Raw genomic sequence first — 21,436 nt, 5'->3', positions numbered from 1 at the left:
ACATCGGAGTGAAAGAGGATGCGCATGCGCACCACCGATTACCTCGGCACAAAGAGAATGAAGCCATAAACGAAACCGCTCATATACCCATCGTGAAACACATAAACATGAGGATATAGATAAAGGAAAAAAGGAATAGGGGAGCCTCCAAATCAGTGGTATATCTCTAGTAAGCAGATGGAACACAGAAAACCCCAGATGAATACGTTCCTATCTATATATTTAATTACACTCAAAAAGAGGGAAGGAACATACAACAAAAAGTGACAAAAAGGTAATGTGAAGATTCTTCATATTAATATGAAAACATCAGGTGACATGAATAGATATGGTAAGTCACCATCAATTCACAATCATAAGTGTATGTAGAAGACAAATGGAGTGATAGTCCTTAGATTTTTAAGGATAAGCACTATAAAAGGACCCAACAGGGCCATAAAGGGGGGGAATGGGTTATTCTCCAAATAAGGAGCTCCAAAGTGACAGTGCTACACTCAAGTAACAAGACTATACTCTTAAATTACAGCTAATGTGAAGGATACATAACAATAACAAACATGGAACATTGGACATATGCACCGACAATGGTACGAGAGACAAATGCAGGATAAGGCAATATATACGATAACCATTAAGGCTTCTTCATGCAACTCCATGCTTGCATCCAAAGACGACCCCGACGTAATACTCACAGGAAAACTCTCTAGAAGGCCTAAATAAAACTTAAAAAGAAATAATTAAAATCAGATCAAGAAAAACACTAAAAACAAATACCTGCCAATTAAAAAATACCTCTACAAAAAGAAGAAAAACCCATACTCTCATTCAAGCCCATAGGACTAAGGGTACCTAAGCGGTAAATCCACCGGCATTCCAATTGGGCTAGAGCCTTACTTAAGTTTCCTCCTCTGAAGCCCAAATCCCATTGATCAATCGCCTTCAAACGTAACCCCCGAGGATTACAATCATGATATACCTTAAAATGTCTTGGTATGCTTTTTAAAGAAGTGATATCTTCTACCGTGGCCGCTTTTTCAATATCGAGAACATGTTCTCTTACTCGCAGTATAAATTCTCTTGTGGTGAGCCCCACATATACTTTCCCGCAAGGGCATTCCGCATGGTATATTACCCCCTTGGATGTGCATGTAAGATGTTTCCAAATATGGAAAACCCTGGATCCATCAGCATTTTTGAAGGTTTTACGCTTGGTGAGATTTAAATACGCCTTACACAGGCCACATGGAAAAAAACCCTGGATTAGCTACTTTCCCATTTTTTATAATTTTACCGGCATCATAATGACTATGGACCAAAAGGTCCTTAAAATTGGCTGAACGCTGAGCCACACATTGAGGTGTCTCCGGTAAGATCTGTTTTAAGATAGGATCAATTAATAAGATGTTCCAATGTCGTAGGATAATCTCCTGCACATTCTGCCACTGGCCATTGAATGTTAATATAAAACGTACCTGTGTATTATCTTCTATCAATTTCCTTTTCCCACCAAACAGTAGTTCGTTCCTAGGAGTGGTTGAAGCTCTTTTATACCCTCTCTGGATCATTCTGCGGCTATATCCTCTGTCCTTAAATCTCATGGTGAGCTCCTGACTTTGTTTTTCAAATAGAAAGGGATCCGAACAGATTCTCTTTGCCCTTTAGAAATTGGCCAATGGGGATACCACAGATGGTACTTGCTGGATGGGAAGAATCAGCCATCAAATAGGAGTTGGTGGCAGTAGGTTTTCTGAATATATCCGTGTGGAGTATTCCATCCGATGATGCCTCAATCCAAATATCCAAAAATTCCAAAGACCTGCCTGTTTTAAATGTAAGTTTCACATTAATATCATTATTTAATTTGTGAAACAACTTTACCAAGTCCACATCCGTACCCTCCCACACAAAGAGAATATCATCGATATCTCATCCAATTTTGTACTTTTTCCCATTTCTTCAAAATTATCTCCCATGAATGTCCCGTTCCCACGCTCACAAAAAAGGTTAGCGTAGGAGGGGGCACATGAAGCCCCCATAGCTGTACCTTGTAATTGGCAGTAGATTTTTCCATTAAAAGTAAACACATTGTGTCAGAACAAATTCCAATAGGATTAAGATGAGATCCACCAGATGTCCATCAATATTGCTCGAGCGTAGAAACCAGGATGTGGCCGCCAAACCATCTTTGTGCCTTATTGAGGTATAAAGAGCTTCCACGTCTGCAGTTACAAGAACCATATTTTCCTCCAGTTGTACCTGGTCTATACGTTGTAAAGCCTGATTCATATCCCTAATGAAAGATGGAAGGGTAGAGACGATAGGTTTCAAAAAATCTACCACATCAGAGACAACCTCACAGATACTCCCATTTCCGGCCACAATTGGTCGTCCTGGGGGATCCAAAGGATTCTTGTGTACCTTCGGGATGAGATAGAATGTTGCCAGTCTAGGTTGGAAATCCCGAATCTTCTCCAAAAATGCTTTAGAGACTAACCCATCAGAGCGCCTTTTCAAAAATAGAAATTAAGGTCTGTTGGAAGGAACATAAGGGGTTATACGTTAACCTCTGATAAGATTTATCATCAAGCAATTTCATAGCTTGACGTTCGTACATCTCAGTTGGCCATACAACTAAGTTACACCCTTTATCAGCGGGCTTGATAACCACATCATTCAACATCTGTAAGTCCTTCAAAGCCAAACGTTCCTCAGTAGATAAATTATCCTTATTATATTATGTGCCAAATTTTCTATATCCCATGTGACCATCCGGGTAAATACTTCAACCGTAGGGGATACACTTAGTGAGGGGAAAGTCCGAGACTTAACAAAAAGACCAGAGGGGACAGTACTCACCTCCTTCAATGTATTTTCCTCCAAAAGAGATTCCAAAACCTGTATGGCTTCATTTTCCTCAACCGTATTCAAGAGCAATTGGCTCCCATCTTTGGGTTTGAAATGTAATTTCTTTAAAATAATCTTGCGAGCAAAAAGGTGGAGATCCTTTATGGCAGTAAAGGCATCTAAATGAGAGGTAGGAGAAAAGGTAAGACCTTTTTCTAAGAGCTCAATTTGTATTGATGTTAAGGGGTGTAAAGATAAATTAATCACCTTCAAATGATCCCTGGATTTCCTAGATCTTTGTATCCTATTAAACATCTCTGGATATTTTTGTTTTGCTCCACTTCTTAACTGGAAATCCCTCTGTGTTATTGCTCCATTATAGGACCTACTGCTTTCACTCCCTGATGCACTAGATGCATCAGAAACTTCCTGAGTTCTCTGTGTAGAACCACCATCAGACTTCTTCTGCTGCCAACGGTATACTTTATTCATGTCATAATCTTTAGTATCCCTTAGAAATTTTTTGAGTTTCCCTTTACTGACTTCATCCTCCCATTTATCCACTTCTATGCCCAAATCCTTGAGCCATACTTCAAGGTAATCCTTGGTCATACTACTTGTTAATGTTTTATAAATACCCTCCAAATCATCATCCAGCACTTTAAGGGATAAAGTATTGTGTTCTATGATGATTTTAATAAAGTCCAGCGAACAATTAGATGCCGTACTCACCCATCTGGTAATTAAATCATCATTATTCAAATCAAAAGTAGGGTAAAGCTGAACCCTCAATCCCCTGGGGATAATTTTTTTTACCCAAATAATTTTCCAAAGCTGCTCGATTCCACCAGGTCTTAGTCTTTTTATGAAGGGCATTTTTATATTTGAGCATGAGTTCCTTATTAGACGTAGAGGCATCCTGGGAAACGTACACAGCATCTTCCTTATATAAATTCACAGCTTTAGAACGTCAAGTCTGTTCCTTTGCCAAAAAATCCATTGCTGGACAATCTGTTAAACAGCAAACACTAATATAACAACAATAGTCCAATTAAGATAAATAGGGCACTTCAACCAATGATACACAACAAATCCCACATATCACATAGTAGGAAAAAAGAAGAGATCCCACAATATAATATAATAAACAAGGTATATACTTTATTGAAAAAATCACTAAAACCAGCGTGAAATAGCAGCAAGATTGCCATGAAGAGGACACACCGCAAAGGCCTTTATCAGGACTATATATGCATGCCATATAAACATGCAATTAACACATGGTTACATAAAAAAGATATATATTATGCAGTGTTTTGTTATAGTAAATGCCCAAATATGAGCTCTACAATACAGTAATCCCCAGACACAATGGCTGTAGCAAACACCATAAAAAGCCCATACTGCTAATAGATATACCATACCATTGCTAATGAAGTCCTAATAATGCCCAGGAACTCGGCTCCATAGTAGTAGATGCCACGCACACATCACTGAAAACCTTCTGGTATATTTCTAATGTCAACTCAGACCAAGGACAGATCAAATAACGGCACCCGGTGGCCATTTTCAGGATTTCTAATTCACTGTACACCTTTTCCTTTTTACATTTATTCTTTGCTATTACTTTTTACAGCCATGAGTTCCTCGCTGACTGGGTGTGATGCCAAGATGACCTGAGGTAAAAATCACAACAGATCAGAACTGCCATATATTATATGAATCTGTGTAAGAGATCACTACAATGAATATGTATGTCCCTCCAGTGTATCTGGTGCAGGATACATTGGGGAACACTGAGGATAAATCAACACTTGTCCAAATCCTCCCTCACCAAGCTCTTTACAGAAGTCAAAACTGCACAGGTCAATAGGGTTTTGTGTTGTCCACATCTCTGAAGGGTAAAGCACAGCATCTGGCATCACCTTTGTCTAGAGCTGGCATGTCTGCGGCATCAGAGGTCATCATATACCTTCTAACTGCAGGGATTATACAAGATTTATTAAAATTTTATTTGAATCTCCAAATTTTACCCAATAAGAAATAAAATTACCCTATTTGGTATCACTACAACTGAATAAGTACAAAAATGTAGTGTAATCCTTACTTCTGGAGCCTTAGTATTTGTTACTGTAAAGACTACTGGGTCACCCTCCCAGGGCTGCGGGGTACTCGGTACCGGACCAGTGTCAGGGGAACGTGTCACGGCAGCGGTTACCCAGACCGTGGCCCTGGGAGCCCAAGTCAATGGCGGTATATGAAGTTAGTGAAATAGAACAGTTTGTGACGCCACCTGCGGTGCTCAGCAATGGAGGTGTTAAGCCGACGCTGCAGGCACATCCTCTGGGACAGATGTTGGGATGCAGCAGTGATGGTATAGCCCTCCACAGGCAGGGCTGATGTCCCAGGGCAGTGTAGTTGTAATGGGAAGGTGCAGGCAGTGTAAAGGATGGTACCCAGATGTAGTGGTGCTGAGCAGGTTGGCGCAAGAATGAATGGAGGACACTGAGGCTTGTAGTTCCAAGGCTTTACTCAGTCTGCGGTACACAAGGATGCCTGCCTCAGGGCCATGTCCTCGGGGTCAGAGACTCTGCCAACCTCCAGGCCAGATAGAAAGCTCCTCTCCAACACTCCGCCAACATGTACCTTTCCTGAACGACTCCTCTATAGCGCCTTTAAGTGTGAAGATCTCCAGTACTGTGGTACTCTGAAGTTCCTCCTGTCAGATGTTCCTAACAACTCTACTCGCATGGCAGACAGCTGTAGCCTCTATCGGGGACTCCTTTCTCCAGAGTCCTGGCTCTCTATTCAGTTGCTGTTGTGCCCCAAGTCTTAGATGGGAGTAGTGAATTTACAGCCAACTACTCCACCGGTGTCTGCTGCAGAACCATAAGTGTCCATACAACCTCGGGGAGCGGGACCCGGCCTTCCACTGAGAAACTAATAGGCAGGGTTCCTCTTCCAATCCACGTCTCCTCTCTGTTCTCCTACTCCTTCGTTCCGCACTCTTCTTTCTAATGGAAGCTTAGGTTGCAGTTCTACGTCTTTCTCCTTCTGTTTCTTTCCCGTGCCAGCTGGCTCAGATCACTGAGGCAGATGCAGCACTCCTTCCTCCATCCCTTCTTCCAGGGATCCCCACTCTTCCTGAGTAGCTTCCTTCCTCACTGTCCCTCTGTCAGACTGAACCTTTAATCCTACACTTTCCCACTTTTATGTATCTTAACTCCACCCACCTCCCAGCACATCCAGTGTTCCTTGCAGGGAACCACCAGAGGTGCCCTGCTACTCTCTAAGCACTGAGCCGCAATGTGTTTGTGCAGAACTACCCTGTTGTGTGGGGTGCGAGTGTGGAAAGGAGTTCCCACCTTACCTGGATGGTGGAGCACTACACCTTAGGAGAAGGTGCAGTACCTCTGTGGCGACTGAGCCTCAGGGGTGCCACACTACAGCTACTGGTTATCTGGAAGTTCCATGTTTTTACCCAATCTTCATCTCCTTCTGTAATGGAAAGTAATGAAGAATCCAAAATTTTCCCAAAATTGTGTCCTTAACCACATATCTGTTTTGGGTGTTGCAACTTTCCCTTTTGTGATCACATCATTTGTAATATCACCTGACCACACAGATTCCTCTTAATCTCTTATTTCTATATTCCAGTAAAACACCTCTGTAGGACTGCATTCCCATGTGTCTGTCTTATTAGTGTGTATGTAATCTCTTGTAACTGTGTGAACTTAGTCTTGGGTCCTGTGGTAGCATGTAATATTATGTCAGTGTCGTGAATAAAGTGTAGCACAATACAGCATTTTACACCATAACCCATGCAAATGTTTCCAGTAATATCTGCTGAATTGTCTGGTATGTCTTCATCTATTAGGTATTGTAGACTAGATCCTCTTGGACTTTGTGAATGTAGAGTTTTTGGAAAGGTTCATTCACTTCATGAGTATTTATTCCATGATGTAAAAGATCTTCTGCATAGATCAGTTGAAATAGTATAGAGAAACAGAAATGTGATTCCCATCAAACAGCTTTTCCTGAGAAATGTCTTCTCCTGTAGGATTGGTGTTGAATCATATCCATTAAGGACAGGATGTTTAATATTCCAGCTCTTATTGGAATCCATTTCTTAAAATAAATGCAGTATCATTCTGCAATATACAACTTGCATTGATCAACATGTACCCACACTTTATTGTCTGTGGGTAATTTTAACCACATTAGATGCTTGTTGAACAAGAATCATAACTTGTCCCATGGTTTCAATCTCAAAGGGACCTTCCCAGTTACTTTCCCAAGGTCCATTCTTCCTGGCAGTTTAATCCTCACTAGAGCCCCTTTCTTGAATGGATTCATATGGTGTCTCCATTCTCTGCGTTCTTGATGCAGCATGTGGAAGTATGGCTTTCAAGCTTTCCTGCAACTACTGCAACCATTTGGGCCTTGCAACAGCATCTGTTCGAGGTGTGGACAAAACTGGTTCATGTGGAAAAATTGTATTTTTCTTCCTGTCATTAGTTCGAAAGGAGGAAATGGAGTTATGGAAGAAGTGACATGCTGCATTTTTTTGGACCACACTAAAACCGCATTGAAAAAACCGCAGCGTGTGCACAGCGTTTTCAATTGTTACCACCCACCTTTCGTGTCTCCCTTTTTTCCCTCATAGACTGTAAGCTTGCGAGCAGGGCCCTCATTCCTCTTGGTATCGGTTATGATCTGTGATTATTATGCTGTAATGTCTACTATACAAGTCCCCTCTGAAATGTAAAGTGCTGCGGAATATGTCGGCGCTGTAGAAATAAAATTTATTTTTCATTGATTTAGGCTATGTGCACACGATGCATTTTACCTGCGGATCAGCAGCAGATTTTACCGGGCAGAAACGCTGCAGATCCGCGAAGTGATTACAGTACAATGTAAATCAATTTTAAAAAAAAAACCGCTGTGCACACGCTGCGTTTTTTCCGCGCGTTTTTTGTGCGGTCCAAAGAAAACAGCATGTCACTACTTTTGTGTGGTTTTCCACCTGCTCCATTCTTCAAATCTGCAGTGGAAAACCGCAATAAAAATGGAAGAAATCCGCAGGAAAAATGCAGGTCATTTGACCTGCGGATTTCTTAATCTGTGCGGAAAAAATCAGTTGGAAGAAAATCACCGTGTGCACTTAGCCTTACATTGTACTGTAAATCACTTTGCGGCTCTGCAGCGTTTCTGTCCGGTAAAATCTGCTGCGGATCTGCTGGAAAAATGCATCATGTGCACATGGCCTGAGTGTTCCATTGTTCTGCAGTGCTCCCAGTGGAAAGATTTAGTATTGCAGTATTCAGTGACATGTCATGGATGTCCATAATGGTTGTAATTCCAAGGAGTCTTAGAAAATTTCCACTTCTGACGCAAGATTGTGTGATGCTTTATGCATGGATCAATCAGGACCGTAGACTTCTGTCTCAAGATTCAGGTTCTGTTTTTATCATAAATTAAAGCTGTTGGCTGTCCTGCCTCTATTACCAATTCTTCATCAACTGCCAAGTTCAGGCTCATTCACACGTCAGTGTTTGGTCAGTATTTTGCATCAGTGTTTGTATGCCAAAGCCAGGAATGGAACTTACCGAGAAAAAAATATAATTGAAAGACTGACTCCTGTTCCTTATTTTGGAGACATTCCTGGTTTTGGCATACAAATACTGATGTGTGAAAGAGGCCTTAGTCTGAGTTGACAAGTTGGCACATAATACCAAGCTGAGTGCCATTTTTTTACTAGATTATGGTGACAATTAATTCCAGGAGTAGTACACAGTAGTAAAGGTTTTGGTCAGACAAGTGACCTTCAGTGTTATAGATTAACATAGACATAGATGATCATGGACACCCATGAGTTGAGACTGGGCAAGAAGCTGCATGAAGGTAAAACTTACTAGCTGTATGAGCTCCTCAATTACCCTGGCTTTGTCCTCATGCAGTGTAAGGACCAGATCACAGCGGGCAATGCAGCTAGGAAGGACCACATTGAGAGGAAAGCCTCCATCTCCAAAAAGACCACCAGCTGCATATTCAAACTGCTACAAGAATCTGGTATCAAGATGGCATTTGTGGCTAAGTACTGTGCATCTGGTTCATTGCCACTCTGTGAGATGATCCCTATAGAGTGGATGTGCAAGAGAATAGCCACCAGTTCATTCCTGAATAGAAATCCTGGGGGTACCAGAAGGATATACATTTTATCCTCCTAAAGTATAGCTGATGTGAACTCATTTTCTGGTTTACCTCTGGCTTCTGGTGAGGGTGGTGGAGCTGGCTGTGTTGACAGAGGAGTCGTGAGTTCTCCATTTGAGCTCCCTCTAGTGGTGGCAGTAGGTAATGAAGCTGTTCTAAATGGCAGAGACCTGCCACCTGAGGAGGAGGACTGTGAGTGGACTGTTGTGAGTTCATTTTCCCCTTCACCGTCGATGCCTGTCTGATGAACTCCCTCTTCTGGTGAAGGAAGGTAGTGAGGCTGATTACCAAACACCTGATCTGGTAGATGACTGGGTAACAGGAAATTCTGACTGGATATAAGGCAGCCGACGCCCTTCTGAGTTGCTGGTGATTTCTCTGCTGGATTCTTGGAGACCGTCTGATTCCTGCTTCCCAAAGATAAGCTTTTGCTCTGCTATTGAACTTATTAGTTTTGTTTACCTTGTTTTTTGGAGTTCAGCCATCCCCAGTCGGGGGTGTGCGGAGTTCCATTTTTGTCTCTGATCAGTTTGTCTCTTTACTCTGTCTTCAGAATTTACATGAGTGCTGATAGTCTTTTTGAAGTCCTAGCGACTTCAGGGCCTGATTTTTCCTATCAGACGGTTGGGACATTTTTTGGTAGGGCTTTTTACGGATTGCAGACAGCAGCTTTTCTATCCTGTCCTTTTTAGTTAGCTTGGGCCCCATCGTTTGCTCAACCTATCTTTCTATCTGTGTTAGTGTTTTCATCTTGCTTCACTGTCATTATATGTTGGGGGCTGCCTATTGCTTTGGGGTCTGCTCTGGGGCAGTTTAGATTTCCCTTTTCTTTCTTTAGGACTATTTAGTTCTCCGGCTGTGATTGAGGGGTCTAGGGCATCGTAGGAACCCCCCACGGCTACTGTTAGTTGTTGTGGATAGGATCAGGGGACTGCAATCCGATAGCTACCAACCTCTCCGGTTTTCTGGACTTAGCTTGTATTTTGGTATTTTCCTCCTTCGGTGACTCATAACAGTGGACATCAGGAGTTTCTGAGTGGATTTAAGTCAGCCGACTCCCTAATTTTGTGCTGGTGATTTTTCTCCTGCCCTGAGGCTCTGGTTTCCAGTTCTGTTCCTGCGTTCTCAAGCTAAGTGTGCTCTGCTGTTTCTTCACATGAGATTTGGTCTGGTTTACTCAGTTTTTGTGGTCAGCCAGCCCGTGCTGGGGCTGTGCTGAATTTCCATTCTTATGTCTGTTTATGCCAGTTTGATTTTTGTCCCTGATCAGATTGGTATATTCTGATGACAGAGCAAAAAGACCAGAGTGCTGATATAGGAAATTGAAGTCTAGCGACTTCAGGGTTTTTGTTATCAGAAAGTGCTGGACATTTTTTGGCAGGGTTTTGTGCGTGATTGCAGACAGCATCTTTCCTTTCCTGTCCTTTCTAGTTGGTGTGGGCCCCATCATTTGCTCAGCCTATTTTTCTATCTGTGTTTGTGTTTTCATCTTGTCTTACCAACAATACATGTTTGGGGGCTGTCTCTTGTTTTAGGGTTTGCTCTGGGGCAGTTTAGATTTCCCCTTTTCTTGCATTAGGCTTATTTAGGTCTCCGGCTGTGACGAGGCATCTAGGATCATCGTAGGTACGCTCCACTGCTACTGCTAGTTGTGTGGCTAGGATGAGGGGGCTGCAACCCGCTAAGCTACCAACCTCTCTGGTTTTCTGTGGCTTAGCTTGTTTTTGTGTTTTCGTACTCGGTGACTCATTCATAACATATAGCTGTCTTTCAAGGATGATGCCAATAATGACTCTCAATGGTCTGAAGATCAGCTGATTGCAACTAAACTGTGCTGGCCTTGTGATTGGCCAGGCAGAGATGGACATCATGAACCATTCCACAGTGGCCATCTTTGAAATTCTGGAAAAAACATGGTCAGCACAAGACTGCACCCGAGTGAATATGAAGATTGAGTTTGGTGTGGATGTGACCAAAAAAGAAATGGTCTTTGCTGATGTGATTGATAACGACTCTTGGCATCTATGGCCCTCAGGTGATCAGACCCAGCAGAAGGATGAACAGACTTGCCACAAAAAGTCAAAAGAAGCTGAGTGGGTTGCAGACAAAGTGGAGTTACTGGTGACCTAGTCATAGCCAAGAATGGATTGTTGTTGATGAGGTAAATTTCTGACCTAGTCCACTGTGAAAAGATTAAGCAATCTGTGCTAATTATGGCATCCCACATGAACTGAGGGACATGTCTGAACACAAAGGACCTGATGAGACTGCCTGTTTGTGTTGGTCTCTCCAGGCATGTGATGTGACTGTCACACAGCCGCAACACATGCAGCTGCGGCGCCTAACCACTGATAAATGGGAGTGCTCCAGGTTTCCGATGCAGCTATTTGGAAACCACTAATGGTATTCAGATAAGCCCTAGTGATGGGTGAGCACTAAAAAGCTCGTGTACTCATTGGTTGGATCCAGCAAATTGGAATACCCGATAAACCCGTGTAATGAGCTCAATGTAAGTCTATGGGAAAATGGGGAAAAGTAAGCACTTGTGCCACGACCTCCCACCCCAACCCCCCTCAGGTGATTTTGTGGCCTAAAAAAAATCTGAAATCATTAGGAACAGTGTTCAAATTACATGGTATCATCATGGGGAATACCCCTGGAAGCATTTCAGACTCCCAGGTCACAGCTATGAATAATGTTAGTCTTATACCATTTTTACAGGCACACAATAAAACATACAAAAATGAAACTGAAATGGATTTTCCTGGGAAATATGTTAAGGAACATCCTTTTCATGGTAATTTGTATGGAAGACAAAATAAATAACCCAAAACAGAAATGTTCTTCCACCACTTGGACTATGTTCACAACTAGTGTTTTGGTTGTTTTTCTCAAATTTAGCATTGCGTTCAACCAAGACAAATGCATTCACTTGGGAAATGTCACTTGAGGAAGTGGAGACAAAAGGGAGATGGTAGAAAATGCTTCTTGTGTATGGTGCAGCCATTAGAAGAAGATGGGGGTGTTCCCATAGTGCTGCATGAAGTATAATTCTGAATTTCAAATTCTGTTCTGTGCTCACCTCCATGGTTAGTGATGGGAAGGGCTCTTTTACTCTAATTGGGTACTGTTCAAGAAGCTTCTTGAATCATCTTTATCAAGTTGCTCTCCTGGATTGATTCCTTCTTCCACTTCATCTTCTTCTTGGTCTTCTTTCTTCTGGCTACTTTCTCCTCTTAATCGCTGTAGATCTGTGGAACTAGACAGACAAGTTAGTTAACTTACACTCTCAATGGTAGTGATAACTAAAACTAATTGAATAAACATCTTCCATAATGCATCATTGCTTATCTCCACTCCTATAAAAATGGGTGGCAGGGCTGCCTATGCCTGGAGGTGAGACTTATTTTGTGCTTTTTCCTTTTTCTCCCAATATTATTCAACTTCAGATGGGAAATTCCTTCTTGCTGATGTTTATGGTTGATGTAAGTTTCAGCAAGTTCTCGATTTTCAAAGGTTTTCTTGTGCCATTTGGTAAAATCGCTCTTGCCTCTTTTGCACTCACCAAAGGTTGATGAAATCTAGAGAGAAAATACGTTAGTGCTAGTGACTACCACACAAGTAAGCACACAATTCCTACTATTCAAGCCACATGTCATTGTCCTCAGTACTAATCCTCAATTCCCAATTCAGACCATCCTGACCAGAAGCACAGGCAATCACCACCTCTTGGTGTACAATTGTAAGTGGAAAAGTCAGGTCCAGCTTCTTGGTGCAGTTGAGCATTTGCTGTTTCAATATATGCAATAGTGCAACACACAGACCCCTACTGCCGTCCTATGCATTTTGACTCTTGGACTAAGACTTCATAAGAGTCAAAACTCACAGGCTGGCAAGAGGGGTCTGTTTACTTTGATATACTGGAATATGTATTGAAACAGCAATAAATTAGTAACTGCACCTAGAAGCTGGACATGTCTTTTCAACGTTTCCTACTGTTCACTCACTTCTCAGGGAGCTTTACCAAGTCCTTCCCAGAATGTGTAATGGGTTGTCCTTTTAACGTCACAAGAAAATTAAGTCTTTGAATTCTTCAGCTGAGTTGGTCAGATAAATTTGAGGTATGTTTCGAATAGCTATCGAATAAAAATTGTGTTAAGGATTTGCTTAACTGAACATAGAACAAAGTAAATATATTGATTTACCCTTGCGCACATCTTCCTACCAGGGCCGTATTGTTTGTGCTGCCCTAGGCACTTTTAGTGCTGCCTCCCCCATTGGTGAGCATGAGTAATGCAGACCCTGTCGTCAGTGACTTGGGCTACTGTCAAATCAGTGATTTTTGCATTAAGCAGCAGATCCGGTAGTTTTTCTACATTTGCCATGTAACAGATCACTTGTGGCAGCACTGCATTCGGCCTCATTCATTCCCTATGGGACTTGCAGACATGTGTGACACTTGGGGTTTTGCCGTGATCTAGCAAATGCGGTACTTGTAGCAACTGAAGAAAAAAAAGCTGCTAGGTAATGAATGAGGCTGGATCTATGTGTATGCCCATGTAGCTCTTTCAAAGATACTTCAAGCAATATTTTTACACGTTCAGTCTATTCATCTGAGAACGGTTTGCATACATATTCAAATGAGGTAGTAGATCAATTGCTCTAGCTCTATACCCGCTCGGTGCCACCTCTTCCTGATCAACTTGCAGCTTTTTTCCAGAATAAAACACATCATAGAGGCTGTCGGTGAAGCAAAAGCAGGTAGCACTCTGCGGGAAATAGAGCTGGAGTGATAGAAGGTTAAGATCCACCACAGTCGTTAGGCATAATTTATATATCAAATGAAATGCTGATTACTGAATAAAGGGAGAAAGGGGCTGACCATACAAAGGTGTTAACTGAGTTTGTCTTTAAAAGAGCTACATGTGGGTCGCCCTCGCACACCCAGGGCAGCGTGGTACTCTGTACCGGGCCGGTGTCAAGGCGGGAATGTCACAGCAGCGGTGACCTGGTCCATGGCCCTGGGCACCCAATATCAATGGTGGTGATGTTAATGGTGTTAAAGTTTATATGAATAGTTCATGACACCACCCGTGGTGTTTGGCAAGTAAGATGGTAAGCCAACGCTGCATACAGATCCGCTGGGACTGATTGGTGTGGTGCAGCAGAGATGGTAAAGCTCCCCACAGGTGGATCTGTAGTCCCAGGGCAGTGTAGGTGCAATGGATGAGGAGAGGCACAGAATGGTATGGATGCTGGTACCCAGTTGTAGTGGTGTGGGAATAACTGGAGGTCACGAGTATACAGTTCCAAAGCTTTACTCACTGTTTGCAGTTCACACAGCTGCCTGCCTCCGTACTGTGTTCTCTAGGTCAGGGCTCCAGCCAACCTCCAGACAGGATAGGATTCTCCCTTCAACACTCCGCCAACATGTACCTTACTGAACGACTCCTCCAATGCGCCTTTAGTTGCGTAGCACTCCAGTACTTAGTTACCCTGGAATGCCTCTCTAGGTGTTCCTAGTCTTTACTTATGACACAGCTTCAGCCTGCTTTGGGGACTCCTCACTGCGTCCCGGCTCTATATTCAGTTGCTGTTGTGTCCCAAGTCTATGATGGGAGCAAGGCGTTAGCGGCTCACTACTCCTCTGGTGTCTGTTGCCGGACATAAAGATCCAATTAACCTCAGGGACCGGGCCCTGGCCTCTGTGCTCTCTGGACTGGAAGTGTTCTCTTTCTCAACCTGCTTCCCACCGTTCTTCTGTTCTCCTTCGTTCCGATCTGTTCTCTTTCTTATGGAAGGTTAGGTTATCAACCAGATCAGTCTTTCTCTGGTATTTCTTGTGCCAGCAGCCCAGATCACTGTGACCTGCTGCAGCATGTCCCTCAGACACCCATCTTCTCTCTCCTCTAACCAACTAACCACTAACTTTCACTCTTCCCACTCTTTTATATCTAACGCCACCCGCCTCCCCAGCACCTCTCGTGTTATGAAGCCAGGGACCACAAAAGGCACCCTTTGACCAATCCAGCATAAAGCATGGATGGGTCCCTGCTGAACTATCCTGTGTGTGGGGTGCAGGTGTTGGAATGCAGAAAGGAGTTCCCAGCCTACCTGGATGGTGGGGCACTACACCTTAGGAGAAGGTGCAGTACCTCTGTGGCGACTGAAGCCTGAGGGGCGCCACACATGCACATATATGACGCTTGGAGGGGTTCAGTCCTGCAGACTGCCTTTAAATAAATACATTGGAACATAGTGTATAAGTATGGTAAAATAGCAGTCCTTATTCCATGAAGCGCTACAACTCCTTTAGTCAACTGATCAATGCTGATGTCAAAATTGATAGCCTATTATAAGGATAGGATGAGTGAAGAATTCTGAAACCACGGATATGTGATGATGATCCTAAATGGTGCTTGGCGCTCTTCCATCCGGTTCTCATTATCAGACTCCATGAGCACCTGATCATATTCACTAAGAACTGCAAGAAACATTATGGAGGTGTATCCACTTCCTTCTCATTGCTGCCCTCCTACGTCCACCATTCTGAAGATGACACTCTGTAAATCAAATGGATTTGATGATTCCTCTTGTCGGCACTCTTACTCAGAGCACAAGTTGTTGAAGGTAGATATCCATGATCTGTAATACGGTCCAGGTCATTTGGATAATTATTTGTGGAATCAGTTGATAATCCCATCTCTTATCATAGCATTCTTGTATGCCAGGGTCATTCCATAAAAATTTCACTGCATCTACTTAAGGGATCTCAAATGAGCACACCTTCTCAATATCAACTTCCCGAAATAACAGTGCATGGCCCTTGTTGTGTTGATACTTGAATGGAATTTTAAGGGTCTCCATTGCCCAAATCATAGCTTGCATTGCAGTGAATGTTCTGGTACACAAGCTTAGTGAAGCCCCTCTTCATCAGAGTAGCCAGATCCATGGATAATCCTTATCTGCTCCCGGCGGGTGTCCCTCTTGTCTTGATGGAGCTGCCTGTCTCGTCACTGATCCTCCGAGCTTCCTTGGCCTCCTCGCTGAGGCAGCACACCATGATGGACTCCAGAGTCATGTCTGCTAACTGCTAGTGTTGCTGGAAAGAGACAGACCCCCACCCTGCAAGTCACAGAACTGCTTCTCCTTGTAAGAAGGGGAATGCTGTGCAGATTGGGGGAGGCAGACTGAGGAGACATGAGATCCCTTTAAATAAATACATTGGGACATAGTGTATTAGTATGGTAAAATAGCAGTCCTTATTCCATGAAACTCCACAACTCCTTCAGTCAGCTGATCAGTGCTGATGTCAATATTGATTGCCTATTGTAAGGATTGGATATCAATATTAAATCCTCAAATGAATTAAACAGATGTTTAGTGCATATGATGTCCACAGAGCTAATGCACAATGCTGCCAGCAGAAATATTCTTGTATAGGTATTACGGTAGCACAGTGGCTCTGTGGCTAGCGCTGTAATGGTGGCTCAGTGATCAGCGCAACAGCTTTGTAGGATTGGGGTTCAAATCCCACAGAGTGACAGTTGTGCAGAGTTTATGTAGTCTCAGTGTTTGGAGTGTGATAGGAAACCCACACAAAGACCTACTAATAGGATATTTAGATTGTGTGCCCCAATGGGGACAGTGTTGATGTATTTAAAGCGCATGGAGTAAAAAGGAACCTGTCACCTCGTTTTGCCGCTATAAGCTGTGGCCACTGTCTTTCAGTGCTGTAGGGATTTAACTCGCTCAGGAGCCACCGGAGTCAATCGGGAGGCAATCTCCTTTAAAAGTTCATAGGGTTTATTGCTCCATAACCCATAAACCAGCACATGGAGTCACATGTTAAAGTTTGGGCACCCCTATCAATGTTAACCTTTTTTCTTTATAACAATTTTGGTTTTTGCAACAGCTATTTCAGTTTCATATATCTAATAACTGATGGACTCGGTTATATTTCTGGATTCAAATGACGTTTATTGTAATTCTTCACTCATCCTACCTTCCACATGGCTCAATCAGATCCATGCTCTCTCCCATGTGACCTACTCTGGTTACCTTATATGGTCCGTAGCCACGCCCAGCGGGTCACATGGCTATGACTTCATCTTAGGACCTTCCAGCATTCATGCACATATACTTTATTGTGACACTTTTAAACACACCCCTGGGTGGATTTGTAGACTGATCCCACCTATCTCATCAATCATCTGAAGGCTTCTCTCTGACACCTTGGAATGACAGATCAGCTCTCCTGATCAGCACATAAGCAAGCCTTCATCTCAAGGCCACCCACCTTGAGATACATAACGATCCTTCAGCATCCTATACCCACTACCACAATGGATATGACTGTTGGCCCGTCTGGGGACACCCACACAGCGCCCCCTAGAGGACACAGTAGTCACTACAACAGTGTTTATCTTGCAGGTCAGATCTGGGGCTTATCAAAAGCATTCTAGAATGCTGTAGATAAGAAAAACATGTTTTATTATACTCACCAGGGGGCGGTCCGGTCCAATGGGTGCGCAGGTCTGGCAACTCCCATCTTGATGCGATGTAATTTTCCTTGACTTGTGGTGCTCCTGCGCAGGTCTACTGATCTGCAATGTTGACGGCAGAGCAGAGTAAGAAGAGCCCAAAGGAGGTTACCTTCACTGCTCCTTATCCAGAACCACGTGGCCAGATAGCAGGTTTGCCAGTGGTGAAGACTTTCTGCCCTAGACATACTGGACCATGTAACTGCTATGGTTAGAGGAACAGGAAGGGGGACTGGACCGGAAGGTGTGCAGGCAGAGGGCATGAAAGCAGAGCGTGCCAGGGGGAAAAGCAGCTTGCAGCACCACACTCCCAGAGAGAGGACTCCCAGTCAGAGCACAGAGGCTGAGAAGAGCAATGGTGAGAGCTGTGGTTGAGTACGTGGACTCTGGAATCTTCATGACCAGAGGAGACATTGCCCCTGATAATGCAGAGACAGTGACCCGAGCGTGTATCCCTGGTGACTGCAGTGGCAAGCTGCTCCTCCCTGCATGGAGAATTTAACCCCTATAAAAAAGCCCTTTAACCATTGGTCTCTCTGATCCATGGTGACATCATCAGTACCTGCACATTATTACAGTCCTGCAGTGCGCAGGTGCTTGGCCTCTCTGACCTTTACCAGCTCCTGTGCACTACAGTACTTTGATCTGCCCTCAACAGGGCAGATCAGTACGCCAGCACAAGAGCGCAGCACAAAGCAAGGATGATGACGACATTGCATGTAGATGGGAGGCACTGGACCTAGACCTGCGACACCCATCAGACTAGACCGCCCCCGGGTGAGTATAATATAACTTGCTCTTCGTATCTACAGCTTTACAGAATGCTGTAGATAAGCCCCTAAGGGCAGTGGATGCATCTTATAGCAACAAAACGAGGTGACAGGTTCCCTTTTTAATAAGAATATTATTTATTCATTGGTATTTTGCTATGTCACAATATCAGGATCTGAGGATCTTCTGTTTCGAGGTCAAGAGCTCTCTGATGCGATGTTGCTGCCTGTCTCGCTGTCTTCCTCATGACACTGCAGTGTTGTGGACCAAATATTGACTGGTTAACAACAAGTATGGTGTCTATGTACTAACTGAACTATAAACTCTCCCCATAACATGTCCAGCAGACATTGTAGGATTACTATATTGATTTTATTATTCTATTAAGGTCCAGTCTTTTTTCGAAGGCCTTATTCATACGTCCATGTTTAAACACATACTTGAAAAAATGGTATCTGTCATTGGTGTATGGTCAGTTTCAGAATTTAAAATAAGGGTATTTGCACATGTTGTGGTTTTGCCTGGGGATGGCGCATGCTCAGATTCAGATCTAGTCTCCCGAGATTTCGGGGCAAGATCTAAACCTGAGCATGCACCGCCCCAGTGGCCATTTTCCTGGAGGCCACCGCATCCCTCCAGTGGAGCTTCAGGGGACTCCGGGCTCTGACAAAATGCCAGCGAAGCCCCCTTTGCTACAGAGCGGCCACCCTAGCAGAGAGCTGCACAGAGCACGCTGCCATAATGAGGAAATGGGGATACTTGAACCTTCCTGGTGAGGCGCCCCCTCACCTTGTCATCAGTACCACTCCCCACCTCCCCCCCACCTCCATCTTCCCAGCACCACACAATGACCGCAGATTGCTCCGCACCTGCCCTATAAGATGACATCCGGCATACAAGACGACCCCTAGCTTTTAAGATTTTCAGGGGTTAAAAAATCATCTTGTACACCAGAAAATATGGTATAATGTCCAGGGAGAGACGATCTATAATATATAATGCTCAGGTAGTAGATGTATAATATACAATGTACAGTCCAGGCAAATCTATAATTTATAATGTCCAGCTAAGACCAGAGGCAGAGATGTATTACTACACTCCCACCCCACTCACTCTATCTGGGACTGGGAGCAAACATTGCCGCCGCTGCTGCTGCCAGTCACTCTCTGGGACCATCTGGGAGCAAACATTGCCGCCGCTGCTGCTGCCAGTCACTCTCTGGGACCATCTGGGAGCAAACATTGCTGCCGCTGCTGCTGCCAGTCACTCTCTGGGACCATCTGGGAGCAAACATTGCCGCCGCTGCTGCTGCCAGTCACTCTCTGGGACCATCTGGGAGCAAACATTGCCACTGCTGTGTGTGCTCCAGCCAGTAGTAATGGACACCAGAGACACAAGATGGGGAGCTGACAAGCACCTTGACACGATTCACCACCCTGGGCTTCAGGTGGTGTTGGGGAAAAATGCCTCCAAAAACACTGGTGTTCATGATTTCTTATCCATTTATTATAAAAATAAATGAACAAAAGAGAAATCTTAATTGCATCAGTATTTGGGGACCAATCTCTGCCATCACCAGTTCTAGGTACTTGTTTGCGCACAGTTTTTGATGGCATTTGTCAGGCAGGTCTTTCCAAACATCTTGGAAAACTACCTGCAGATCTTCAGTGTATGAGGCTTGTGCAAATCCTGTCTCTTCATGTGATCACACAGACTGACATTGAGGTCAAGGATCTGTGGGGCCAAATCACCTCCAAGTCTCCTTGTTCTTTATACTGAAGGCTGTTACTAATGACACTGGATGATTTGGATTTTCTGCTGCAGAATAAACTATAGTTAGATTTACTATTTGCTCTAACATTTAAATGCAACATATTTTTACGATTATATTTAACATGCAATGTTCTGTGGATTCCTATTGGTGATAATGGGATATTAGTAGGTAAATTGCTTAACCATTTCAGGCAACAAAACTACTCTGGAATATTTTGGTGCAATAATGTAGACTTGCAACCCATTTCAAGGGTCTTCATTGTCAGGGAAGACCCCAACTATCTGAAGGGAGGGAAGCTGTAACTAGCCAAATACTGAGGCTGAGCTGGTAAAGCCCACTTGGGACAGGAAGATGAGTCAGATGTTACACATGTCTGTGGCTTGAGTGCTCCTCTTCGAATGTTCTGCTTCCATTTACAACCCTGAGTGGTCATTTTGGGGGGAGTGCAGAGTCTGGAGAAAGGGTGGTCTGCAACTGGATTGAGCTGGTGGCCTCCTTGACAACTTAAATTGAGAAAAATAACCCTGCTCTTTGTGTTCCTGACATGTGCTTTTCAGACCATCCCAGAGACAGTCCATGAAAGGCATGTAGTCTGCAAGTGGGATGAGCTGAAGTGGCCGCTGGGGTCCGCTAGGTGAGACCACTATTCAGATTGTGGTCCTTTTTAAGATCCCTTGAACAGGGCGGAGTAAAGAAAAGGAGTTTGGTCTGCGTGGATGACTTGTTGCTAGGTCCATAGTGATATTTGTCACATCATGTCATCTAAACTGGCAATTGACATCAACACGTCAAGAATTCTCTGGGTGCAGATGATTCTCCTGAAACATGGTGGTGTACCCTTCTCATGTCATCCTGGAAGCTGAGTGGATCCATGTTTGTCAATTGCACTTCCTGGTCTCCCTTCTGGACTCATGTGGTCATTGCAAAAGAATCCCAAAGTAAGCCTATAAAACGTAGAAAAGTGTCACAGGTTGTTGGGAGAGCGAGTAGAAAGAAGCAGGTATAATGTAGATTTCTTCAAAAGCTAGATTAAAATGCAACCATATCCTTTTAATTTATTTTATTTCTTATGGATACATTAAAATGAATACTTGTTTCAAATGGCTAAATACTGCACATGTGAACTTGGCATAAAAGTGTCATTTGAACAGGTCAATGATGCTTACAGTATTAAGTAAGATGGCAGAACATGTCATATATTTGTATGAACTTGTGGACAGACCTCCTTAGCATTGGAGTCTTCTGTGGATTGTCAATTCTCTGCAAAACTTTCAGATTAAAATACAGGTTT

The 21,436-nt window shown here is 43.5% G+C and overlaps 1 long non-coding RNA gene and 2 pseudogenes across 1 annotated transcript in view; 2 read left to right on the top strand and 1 right to left on the bottom strand.

Moving 5' to 3' along the window:
* LOC141047991 (uncharacterized) overlaps nucleotides 1–21,436 on the top strand; it is a 224,899-nt gene that overhangs the window by 86,156 nt on the left and 117,307 nt on the right. The window lies entirely within an intron of this gene.
* LOC141048032 (bifunctional phosphoribosylaminoimidazole carboxylase/phosphoribosylaminoimidazole succinocarboxamide synthetase pseudogene) lies at nucleotides 8,355–12,035 on the top strand (annotated as a pseudogene).
* Nucleotides 15,411–16,138, bottom strand: LOC141048031 (guanine nucleotide-binding protein G(q) subunit alpha-like; annotated as a pseudogene).

The sequence above is a fragment of the Dendrobates tinctorius genome, unplaced genomic scaffold (genome assembly GCF_039654945.1).
Source record: "Dendrobates tinctorius isolate UK_male_01 unplaced genomic scaffold, ASM3965494v1 ptg000131l, whole genome shotgun sequence".
NCBI classification, from domain to species: domain Eukaryota; kingdom Metazoa; phylum Chordata; class Amphibia; order Anura; family Dendrobatidae; genus Dendrobates; species Dendrobates tinctorius.
Note: the sequence above shows the minus strand (reverse complement) of the source record. Positions and strands in the feature narration are given on the sequence as shown.